We start from the raw sequence: 11,976 nt of genomic DNA on the forward strand, positions 1-11,976 counted from the left end.
TCTCTCACCACCTCTCAGTAATCTATTATATTTTGAATCTTAAATTTCCCTTAAATATACATCACAGGATCAATCCATTCATGAGGTCAGAGCCCTCAGAATCCGTCAAGTTTCCCCTCCTTGTCTTACTTCTCCAAGTCAAGAAGGGAAGGAACTCTTCCTCTCCAGACACTCCCCCAGACCCTGAAAACCATTGCCAACTACAGAGAACTCAAGCATGTAAGGTTCCCTAACCGGCCCCCACCCACCCCCGTCAACTGACTTATATATGATCTGCTCTGGTGGAGTTCTATGAGCTTCAGAATCCTCAACAGTATCTGGAAGCAACCATGAATCAGAAGATTGGCATCTGATATGAGCCATCATTGGAGCTCCTCACCCCTGCCAGTCATCCCTCCACTCCTACCAGCAAATTTAAGGGAAAACCAGCAACATCAAATAAGTAGTCACATGACTTGTTATAAAACTTAATTACAATAATGGGTGGAACTTGTCACAGGTCCTGCAATAAACATCCCTCTCTCATTAATATCTCAGAGCCAAAGCCATGAAAGAAACACCTGTTGTTGACCTTCCCCATTGAAGCTCCCACCCAGGAGGTCTCCAGCACCACTCTGCGGCAGTCAGGCATGCTTTCACTTGTAAACACAGGTTTCCTTTGCTGGTCTTCTACACCAGTCTATATAAAAGCCTCTCATCTCTCCAGTGTCCAGTCCAAAAGAAATCCAGGACAAATGGATAACCGTGGTGCCTATTAGCATACCAAAGTGCACGCCTATTAGCATACCAAAGTGCACGCTGGTCTCCAGGCTCCCTCAGTACCTGTGGCTCTTCTCATCCTGCCCTCTACCCTAAACTTGTGCAGCTCTTGGGTTTCACTTCTCAGCTTCTCATTCTTATATAACCCTGCTGTTTCTGCCATGCACTCTCTTGCCCCCCCCCTCTCTTGGTCCTCTCTTTTGTCTTCCCCTCTTTCTCTTTCTCTCTCACTCTCCCCAACTCTCTATCATCTCTCTCCTGGCCAAACTCGGTCAACTAATTTCTTTCTTTGCTTTGGACTCTTCCAGATGTCCTGGCCATGCACTCCCTTGTATCTACGAGAAAAAAAAACAAAACAAAACAAACAAACAAAAAAAAAAAACAACTCCTCTTCAACCTTACCTTAAAGCAGCCATGTCCTCACTCTATATATCTAGCAGGCCACCGGGACGTCATCAGACTTATGGCTTGCATCTGTTTCCTTATGACATTTGCAGGTGGAACGATCTTTCTGAGTAAAGCTGTTATCACATACCGCCAAACCCCAGCATTAGGAAGTTTTCACCGTCACATCTCAAGCTAGTTTCCTGCCTCTCCCCAGCCTGGCTTCCTGTATGTCTTTAAGGCAATTACGGCTCTTTTTCTTCTCCATTTCCCCAGCCACAGTGAGTATTTATAGTGCCTAGGAGTCACAGTGTGTTGCTGTGCCTGCTTCGCTATGCCCCACCCCCTGAACCCCTAGCATAAGTGCTTGCTTTTAGGCTTATGGGTACTAGGAGGGTGCTTTTCTTCTCAAACCAGCCCCTTGGCTCCCCGAGGCCTGTGCCGCATCAAGAGGGTTTCTCCTATCTCTGGCTCAACCACAGACTCTCTGGAGACCTCAATGGAGGTGGCACTGAAGAGGCTCTAGGTACTTGTCAGCAAAAACTCACAAGTACCCACACTGCCAAGGAACCCTACCTAGCCTTTAATGATTCCTTTTAAAATGTTAGTTCCAATGAGAGGGCTGGGGATGGGCATGCATGATTTGAAAGACATCAAGTAACCTTTAAAGACTCAACAAGATGCTTCTGGAAGGGCCACATTGACAATCCTGAGGCTATTTATGGGTTGGGTAGAAAAGAGAGTTACCTGATCTGCAACATGTGTCATTAAACATAACACATGCATGGCAAATGCATGCAAGATAACAGCCTGATTATTCTTTACCCACTTGCACAGCAGTTTCGTTTTCTTCCTGACCTCTTCAGTCCTCAGTCAATTTGTGTTCCAGCTGTCCTAACTTCTCAGGGTTTCAAGTTACTGAGTCTGCCTAGGACATTGGTTTCTGAGAGGTCAGGCAAAACTACCAGCCTGTGGGTTAGCCAGATGTTTTACATTACTATGGGAACGGCAATGCCAGAGGCAGCTATCCATAGCCCTTTGGAGCCGATTTTAAATGAAACAAAAATGTGTTAGGAAGACAGGATCCCTGGGTAGATAATAATTTTTTTATTTTTTTTTGTTCTTCCTTCATACATTACATCCTGACCTCAGTTTCCCCTCCCTCCACTCTCCTAGTCCCTTCCTCCACCCCCACCCCTCCCCAGATCCACTCCTCCTTTGTTTCCCTTCAAGAGAGAGGAGGGAGGGAGAGAGAGAGAGAGAGAGAGAGAGAGAGAGAGAGAGAGAGAGCAGGTCTCCCAGAGATCTCAACCTAACCTGGCATAATAAGATACATAAGACTAGGCACAAATTCTCATATCAAGGCCAGACCAGGTGAATCAACCCAGTAAGAGGAAAGGGGTCCCAAGCACAGGCAAAACAGTCAGAGGCAGCCCCTGCTCCTACGGTTAGGGGTTCTACAAGAACACCAAGCTATACAACCATAACATATAGGCAGTGAACTTAGCTCATACCCATACAAGCTCCATGGTTCCTGATTCTGTTTCTGTGAGCACTTATAAGCCTTGGTTAGTTGGTTCTGTGGGTTTTCTTGTGGTGTCCTTGACCCCTCTGGTTCCTGTAATTCTTCCCCATCCATCTTCTGTTGACATTCCTTGACTTCACCTATTGTTTGACTGTGGGTCTCCCTATCTGCTTCCCTCAGTTTCTGGATGATGCCTCTGTGATGACAATTGGGCTAGGCAACGACCTATGAGTATAGCAGAATATCACTAGAAATCATTTAATTGACTTTCTTTTCCAGTTGTTGTATTTGGTTCTATCCTGGGTCTCTAGGCTGTCCAGCCTCTGGTTCCTGGCCACACCAGCAGTATTGCGCATGGGCTCCCTTTCATGGTGTGGGCCTGAAGTTGGACCAGTCATTGGTTGGAGACTTCAAGCTCTGCCCCACCATTACCCCAACACATCCTGCAGGCAGGACAGATTGTAGGTCGAAGGTTTTGTGGTTGGGTTGATATTCCAGTCTCTCTGCTGGAAGCCTTGCCTAGTTATAGAAGATAGCCAGTTTATGCTCTGTATCCCCCATTACTAGTAGACTTCACTAGGGTCACCCTCATAAATTCCAGGGAGTTTCCACTACACTAGGTTTCTCCATTGAACCTCAATTACCCTCCAAGTCCATTGGTCTCTCCCCAAGTACTCTCTACCTTCATCCTCTCCCTGCAACCCCCACACATACCTGCTCTCTTTTGCTCCCATCCCCAGCAATATCAAATGGCTCAGAAACACTTAAAGAGATGTTCAAAAACCTTAGCCATCAAGGAAATGAAAATCAAAACAAGAGAGATTCCTTTTTACAACTGTCAGATGGCTAAGATCAAAAATACAAGTGACAGCTCATGCTGGAAAGGATGTAGAGCAAAGGGAACACTCCTCCACTGCTGCTGGGAATGCTATTTTGTACAGTCACTTTGGAAATCAATATGGCAGTTCCTCAGAAAATTGGGAATTGATCTACCTCAAGACCCAATTATATCACTCCTGGGCATATACCCAAAGGATGCTCCATCCTACCACAAGGACACTTGCTCAACTATTTTTAATAGAAGCTTTATTTATAGTAGCCAGAAACTGGAAACAACCTAGATGTCCCTCAACCAAAGACTGGATAAAGAAAATGTGATACATTTACACAATGGAATATTATTCAGCTGTTAAACATAGTGACATCATGAAATTTGCAGGCAGATGGATGGGACTAGGGAAAAAAATCATCCTGAGTGAGTTAAACCAGACTCAGAAAGACAAACATGCTATGTACTCACTTATAAGTGGATATTAGCTATAAAGTAAAGAATAATCATGCTATATCCCACAGACCCAGAGAGGCTAAGTAACAAGGAGGACTCAAGGGGAGATGCATGGATGTCCTAGGAAGGAAAATAGAATAAATTTTGCAGAAAATAAAACGTTAAAGGAAGTACATGTTGGGGGTGGAAAGATGGCTCAGGGGTGGAGAGCATTTGCTGTTGCTGCAAGAGGACCCTGGTTCAGTTTCCAGCACCCGTACAGCAGCTTACAACTAACTATCTATAATTCCATTTCCAGGGGAACCAATACTCTCTTCTGGCCCTGTGGGCACCAAATACACACAGGGTACACATGTAAACATGTAGGCAAACACTCATACACTTAAAAACAATTTAAAAAGAAAGGAAACCATGTGTTCTTGAAGTTAACCAATTCTGAGGAATAACCTTCAGCTAAGACTACTGTGATCTGCTCTACTTTTGTCTGAGAATAAGATTAATGAGAAAAAAATTGTTCCAGCTATAAATTTGGGATCAGGGATTGACTTGTAAATGGGAACCTTGTATTTATCACAGTTAGTAGAAAAATAGGGTAGATACTAAACCAGATGTCTTGTTTCTATTGATTTGGCTCGTGGAACTCTTTTGTAACATGTGAACTCCACCCCCACACACCTAAACAGTGTTCTTAAATGTGCGAATTAGATATGTAGAATTACAAAAGGAAGTTTTACATTGAAGTAGAGTTTTCAACATATTTTACTCTTGGTCATAGAAACACATGCCTTTGCTATTTAAAACATTGCATAGTAATATCTAGTGGTGTGTCTAATTACTGTCATTTCAAAGTAGTGGTGAAAGTAAATGGCTTTTGAGGGTTTGGGAGTAGCATTCAAGATAAGATCCTACTCTGAAGCCCGTGCCAGTATTGAATTTGTGGAAACACCCTCACCCCACCCAGCTCAGCTTCCTGAGTGTTCTGAGTACAGGCATGTGTTACTATACCAAGCTCTACTCCTATTTGTGAAACCTACAACAGTTGTAACGTGAATCAGAGTACTGTGGTTTCTTTCGTGGGTGTGGCTCCTGCATATGGGTGTGAAGTTATACCAGCACTAGTACACATAATATGTATATATGTGTGTACTAGTGCATACATATGCATGCACAGTTATGCTGCCATATGAGCAGTTATACCAGCACATAGGTATGTATATGGGGGGGGATGCTTATGTGTATACAGTTTTACCAGCATGTGTGTGTGTGTGTGTGTGTGTGTGTGTGTGTGTGTGTGTGTGTGTGTGCGTGCCCGAGCGTGCGTGTGTGTTGTACCCATGAGAAGATCAGAGGTGGATGCCAGGGCCCTACTCTACCTCTCTCACTGTCTTATTCCCTTGAGACAGAGTATGTCACTAACCTTGAGCTAGGCAGCAGGCCCCAGCAATCCTTGCCTCTATCACCCACAGTGTTGGGGTGACAGGTACAGCTGTAGCATGAAAAATAAAAGACCCAGAGACTGGTATTGGGGTCCAAACTTCAAGCTGAAGAACAGAAGAGCAAAGTAGTGAGCCACTAGCTTTTACCACTACCTCAGGCTGAATGGACTGATCCTGCTGCCTCTTCTCAGAGTGGCTGGAGAATCTTCAGTGTGGCTGGAGAATAAATGCCTGACATTGAGACCTTGCTCTTGTCCATAATGCTGGTATTAAAGGTGAGTGATACCAGCTTCTGAGATCATCTTTGTGTGAGCTGTTTCTCTTTAGGACTGGATCAATCTTATATAGATCTGGGTGGCCTTGGACTCACAGAGATCCATATACCTCTTAATCCTGAGTCCTAGGATTAAAGGTGAACACCACCACCTCCTAGCTTCTGGCTGCTGGGATTAAAGGTGTGTGCCTGGCTTCTATGGCTTGTGGATGTCTTTGCTTTCTGAATCCTCAAACAAGCTTTAATAAATCATAAATAATTTGTCACTTCAATTCCCCTTTTTTGCCTTATACAAAAAGAAGGCTACAACTAACATAAGAAAAACTGTGTACAGTAAGTATAATAAGTATATACAATATATACAGGCAATAAGTTTGTCAACAATATCTAGTTCATTTGCATTTGACAAATTCAGAGAAAATACTTCATTATCTATTCTATCTTGTTGAGTCCAAAGTCTTATATGTAATTTATTTTTTGTTGTAATTTGCATTATCAAGTTATCTTTTAATGTCTCTCAACCTTTTACACTTTACATATCTTTAGTAAAGATATGTAACTCTTTTCTGAGTTTGGAAAACTATAACTATACTAAACAGCCTTCAACTGCCTCAGAGACCCAAGAAGGAAATATTAACTGAGTAAATAGGAAGTACAAGCGAGCAACTTCCAAAAGTTGTGATAAATGATAAAAACAGCTGGCTGCCTGGATAGTCACCCAAGTTTCCTCTACAATATTGGGGCATCCATCTTCAGCCTATGGGCCTAGCATCTCTGACAGACTTTTCTGTGGAGCAGGATTTTCTGAATGGTTGTCCTACATTGTCTTGGCAAGGTTTTGTACTCTTTTGTGTCCTGTTTGTCCAATTTGGACACTATTTTGTCAGCAGTCAAGGAAAGGGCACTTTCTTGCCCAGTGGCTTACTTTTGCCATAAAGAAAGTATCAGGTATATGGCTTTATGGAAAGCACAGGCAGGTTGATCTCTGTGGGTTCAAGGCCAGCCTCCTCTATGTGAGTTCCTGGCCTGCCAGGGCTATACAGTGAGACCCCATCTCAAACAAACAAAAAACAGGAAAGGGAAGAGGGGATGGAGAGATGGCTTGATAGTTAAACATAAACACTGCTCTTACAGGGGACCAGGGTTTGAATCCCAGCATCCACCTCAGTCTTTTCACAACTGCCTGTAACTCTAGATCTAGGGTAATTTCGCGTCTCTGGCCTCCACAGACACACATGTGTCACACATAAACACGCATGGTTAAATAAATATTTTTTAAAGGAGAAGAAAAGGGAGGGACAGAGCTAATGTTCTGCAATGTACCGTGCTGCTAAACTTGGATACTTGATAAGTTAGTTGAAATCAATATATTTATGTCTATGATATTTGAAGTTTACAGTGGGCTTATTGAGACTTAAACCCACCATAAGTTAAAGAACAACTACTATTTGTTTTCATATGCATGAAGTCATACCCATATTAAAGTCCATTTTATAAACCAGACACAGGAAGATACCAACCAAAACAGCTAACAATCAACTGGACACTGCCAACAATGTATTACAATTAAAATTATATAAACGTGATCTCTCTCCTACTACCTCAGTATATCTTACTCTAGCTTACTTTTGATGATGTGAAGGACACAATACTGCAGTTGACTGTAGATAATGAGAACCACTGGAAACTGATCCATTGATGGGGGTGGGGGAAGCTGCGCTGTGTATAGTAGAACATGTATTTCAACTAAGGTGTGTCTCATCAAAGCTGGTGACCAGCATGGGCTGTGTCTTTTTCTGTGTAGGAGGCAGGCACCTCAGGCTAGAAACAGTTAGGATAAAGAGCAAAGGAGAGTGACTGTATTTTGAGAGCCAATGTAGGTCAACTGTCCAGCTGCAAATGCTGCCTCTACAGGTACATACACTGATGCCACCATCACCGAGCAGAGCTTGGTCTCCATGGTCTTTGTGTTCTGCACCTACTCCATCTCCTCCTTCTGTTCACTGGAGCACATCCTTCAGGACTTACAGAAACTGTCCCTCTAACTCACAAATACATGAGCTATTCCTCGTTTAGGGAAGTTGGAGTCCTGAGCTTCCTAGAAGCAGGTAGAAAGAGCAGACAAGAGCACTGCCAACAACAAAGGAATGGATTTTGGATAGAATATGAACAGCAAATACAATAAAAGTAATCTTTTTAAAGCTGCCTTGTGGGGTTAGACAATACATTAAGCCCCAAGAAAAGGAAATGTGGACTTCTTATTGCCTATAATACAATGAGTTTACTGGGAAAATAAAAGTGCCATGTGCAGATGGACTCTGCCTCTTCTATGTACAGTCCTGCTGCCAGGAGTTTGGCCCAGTAAATCTGTTTATAATATTTATTTAGGATTCCTTTTCATTTCTAATCTTAAATTGTTAAATTGAGAATTAGAAGTTTTACACTTTAAAAATCTTTCTCCAAATACTTTTATAAATTTGTAAGTTATAAATCCAGTCTGTCATTCTGTGAGTCCTAGAAACCAATTTATTGAGAATTCATGTGCCCAACCAGTAAAACAATGCAGAAGACTAGCTGGGGTGGTTTGAACAAGAATGGACCCATAGGCTCTTATAGGTGCCCCCTTGTTGGAGTAGTTAGAAAGTGTGTCACCAGAGGTGGGCTTTGAAGTTTCAAAAGCTCATGCCATATACAGTGTCTTGTTCTTTCTCAGCCTGTGGATCAGGATATAAAGCTCTCAGCCACTCCTCCAGCATGTGAGCATCACCATGCTCCCCTCTGAATTTCCCACCTTTATGGTAATGGACTAAACCTCTGAAACTGTAAGCAAGCTCCCAGTTAAACTCTTTCTTTTATGTTTGCCTGGGTCATGATGTCTCTTCAAAGCAATAGAATAGTGACTAAGAAAGACACGAGGAGACATCTAATCAGAAGGCCTACAGCAGCATTTGCTCCTCACTGTCATCTGTGTTTGTTCAATGCCTTCAAGAAAACCAAAAATTTAGAACCAAGAATGGTGTGTCAAATCTATAATCTCAGCCTCACAGGAGATTCCTCATGTGTTAGAGTCAAGCCTAGGCTACATAACTAGTCCCAGGACATCCTGGACTATAAAAGTAAAATTCTGTCTTTAAAAAAAAAATTCAAATTTTACAAAATCATCTTGATTTCAGGCTTCAGATGAAAAGTGTTTGATTGGCACCACTGGGCTTGTATTGGCACCAACAGAATGGAATGAGCTAAACAGGTACTTTTTATTGACATTGTAGAGCAAAAGATGGAGAGATTCTTGACCAGCCTTCATCCCCATCCTTGTTTGCTGCCAGCAAGTCAATTCTTTTACCATATACCCTTTGCTTCCTCTCTTCAGGATGAGACTAACTTCCAGAATGATTCCATCTCAAAAATATAGTTGTCTAAACAAAACCAGTTCCATGCCAGTATGGATGGGGAAAATCTCTCAAGGCCCTGCCCCTAAATGAAGAGCAGCAGATGATTAATGACTTCTGGGAGGGGAACAATCAGTCCTCTCCAGGGAAGAGGCCCTGGAGAGTTATCCATTCCTAAGTGGTCAACACAGACACATAGGAACAACAATAGACTCAGCAGGCTCTCTCTCTCGCTCTCTCTCTCACTCTCTCTCTCTCATTCTCTCTCTCTCTCTCTCTCTGTGTGTGTGTGTGTGTGTGTGTGTGTGTGTGTGTGTGTGAACAGTAATTAAATAAGAGGTCATGAGTGGGAAAGGAAAAGGGAGACATGAGAGGAGTTGGAGAAGAAAAAGGAAGAGGCGGAAATGATGTAAATATAGTACTACCTATGAAATCCTCAAAAAAATAAAATAGAAAAAAAAACATCCTTTTAAAAATAGGTTCTGGAGAGATGGCTCAGTGGTTAAGAGCACTGGCTCTTAACCAGAGGACACAGGTTTGATTCCCAGCATGAACATAGCAGATCACAGCCATCTTTAACTCCATTGTCAGAGGATCTGACACCACGTTCTGGTTTCCACGGGGACTGCATGTGGTACCCAGACATATGCAGGCAAACCACCCATACACGACATGACCCTATGTCAATAATAAAAGAAAAGATAGATAGTGGCAGGGTAGAAAGGAGCAAGAACACAGACAATCCCAACTGGTCAGCAAGAAATTTTTTAAAAGCCAAAAAGGAACAGATAGAGTGCAGGTTTTCTTCTGACACCAAATATATGTCATTCACCAGGCAGGCCTGAAGTCACTGACACTAAGTGGATATACAAGAGTACCACTGAATTGTGACTCTGACAATCACTCAGCATAGACACTCCACCCCAGCCTTGTCCCCAGGTAAGGATTCCATGTCACCAGATTGCCAACACTTTTTACCACAGTTGCAAATTCACAAGGCCATCCAATGTGTCTGACCTATCTGCTGAACACTGAGATATCCAGACTCCCTCTCTTCATGTTAGTGTGAACCGAAGTTTCTGGGGGCAAGGAGAGCCACGTGTATGTCTACAGATTCTACCAGGATAATTGACTTATTGGAATTCCATGCTTGTGATGATTTGTAACATTGCCGATCAGAGTCAAAATTATTTCAGACTGGCTTAAGTCCCCTTAATAGACCCTCACTGCCCACCTGTGTCAGAATGATCTTTTGATTACCAGGTTAAAATTCTCTGGGATGTATTAACTTAGCAGACCACTCGATTCCATCAACCGAAACTAAGAATTTCTCATCAGAGAGCACCTTCGTAGTGCAAAGAAGCTGTTTTGCTGCTTTCCTGTCACCCCCTATCCAGCATTTCTACTGAGGTATTTGAAAATATTTGATTTGTGGCTTGCCCTTGTTCTGTAACTATAAAACCCTTTATGATACCTTTCCCACGTTGGAACACATTATTCAGGACAACCCGAAGCTGTGTCCCTGGGTCGCATGCACTGTCTCCTGCTCCCTTTGAAGCAAGAGCTGTGCTTTGCATCGTGTGACAGTTCCCCTGGATGACTCTCAGCACTCAGGTAAGCAGCCTGCTTACTATTAGGGTTTATCATAAATTATACAAAGATGGACAGCCCGATGGCAATGACGCACAGGGTGAGGGATGAGGAGGAGGCTCACAACCTGCCCCCCCCCCAGGACTCTTCTAGAACATAAGGGCATTAACTAGTCCATGTGTTCCCATCTTTCACTGTTGGAGAGTTATCATTTAATCTTCATTACTCCTCTTCCCCCTGGAGCATGACAGAATGTTCTTACTTTCTAATCATATCTTTGGCAGTGTTGAGGCCCCACATTAGGTCAATCTTAAGGGTAAACTTAAACATAACCAAACGGAATTAGGGACAAAGACCAGTTGGGTTTTGTGCAGGGAGGGGGGCTTGGTTGACAAAGCTGGAATTAGATTCATTAAAAAATTAAAATATCATTCTCTTAAGGACTGATTGAGAAAGAGAAAGATGTGGGATAGAGGGAGGCACAGACAGAAGAAGCATGGGAGGGAGACGGGGTGTGGGCCATCATAAACACATTAGCCAGTAGATTTTAAACCAGTAGAAAAGACAACTTTCTAAAACAGTAATGGACAATGCCAAAATTGGCTTAAGGAGAAGTAAACAGCTTTACATAAAGCAGCAGACATTAAAGAAATAGAAATGGTTAAAGGAAAAAAATGAAAGAAAGAAAAAAGAAAAGAAAGCAGAAAGCCCTTCTTTTTCTTTAAGTAAGTGTGAGCTTTAGATGGTTTTGCCAGCAGTCGGAGCACAGAAACACAGCTCCACACTGCCACATACTGGGGAGTTCCCCTATGTTTTTAGGGACCTTGGCCCAGCCAAACTGGAACTCACAGCTACAACACTGAAAGGAATCTCAGGACTAGGAAGGAGAGTGAAGCAGAGCTGGCAATGTAATTGAAGAGATTTTAATATAGGCTTCAGGGCTGACAGAAAGAGAAAGACCCATCCAAGGGGCAGTATGTGCTCCCCAAGGGAGAGTCCAGGAAAGTAAGAGAGACCTAAGTGTGGTTACAGGCTCTTTTAGTGGCAGTAGCCTGTATTATCTTAGTATTATCCATATATACCATGTTGATGACACTCAGTTACATCTCAAGAGGTTGCTAAGAAATCCTTCTTCCACCCTTCTCTTTATGAGAGATACAGAAGGTGGCTTTGGAGAAGCCTTGGGTAGAATTACAATCTGACAAGGTGGAACTGGGTGCCACTTTCCCTGTAGACAGGACTTCTGGGGAGATTCCGAGAAAATTGCAGGTTTATGGCTGGGAAAGGCCTCAGGCGGCTGTTAATGGCTCTGGAATCCATACTTCCTCTGCTCA

General features: G+C 42.9%; 1 protein-coding gene across 19 annotated transcripts in view; it reads left to right on the plus strand.

Annotated features, from left to right (window-relative positions):
• Positions 1-11,976, plus strand: part of LOC100768856 (NXPE family member 4) — a 231,962-nt gene that overhangs the window by 191,052 nt on the left and 28,934 nt on the right. For 5 of the 19 annotated variants that reach the window (XM_035443658.1, XM_035443655.1, XM_035443654.1 and 2 more), the window contains 3 exons: positions 1,257-1,424; positions 10,316-10,462; positions 10,555-10,666. The exons of 6 other annotated variants lie outside the window; for them this stretch is intronic. The gene's annotated coding sequence lies outside the window, so the exon portion shown is untranslated. Of the gene's footprint in view, positions 1-1,256; positions 1,425-9,887; positions 9,992-10,315; positions 10,463-10,554; positions 10,667-11,976 lie in introns of all 19 variants that reach the window. 8 more of the 19 variants (XM_035443663.1, XM_035443661.1, XM_035443665.1 and 5 more) reach the window with 5 other exon arrangements.

Source organism: Cricetulus griseus, chromosome 4 (genome assembly GCF_003668045.3).
Source record: "Cricetulus griseus strain 17A/GY chromosome 4, alternate assembly CriGri-PICRH-1.0, whole genome shotgun sequence".
Lineage (NCBI taxonomy): Eukaryota > Metazoa > Chordata > Mammalia > Rodentia > Cricetidae > Cricetulus > Cricetulus griseus.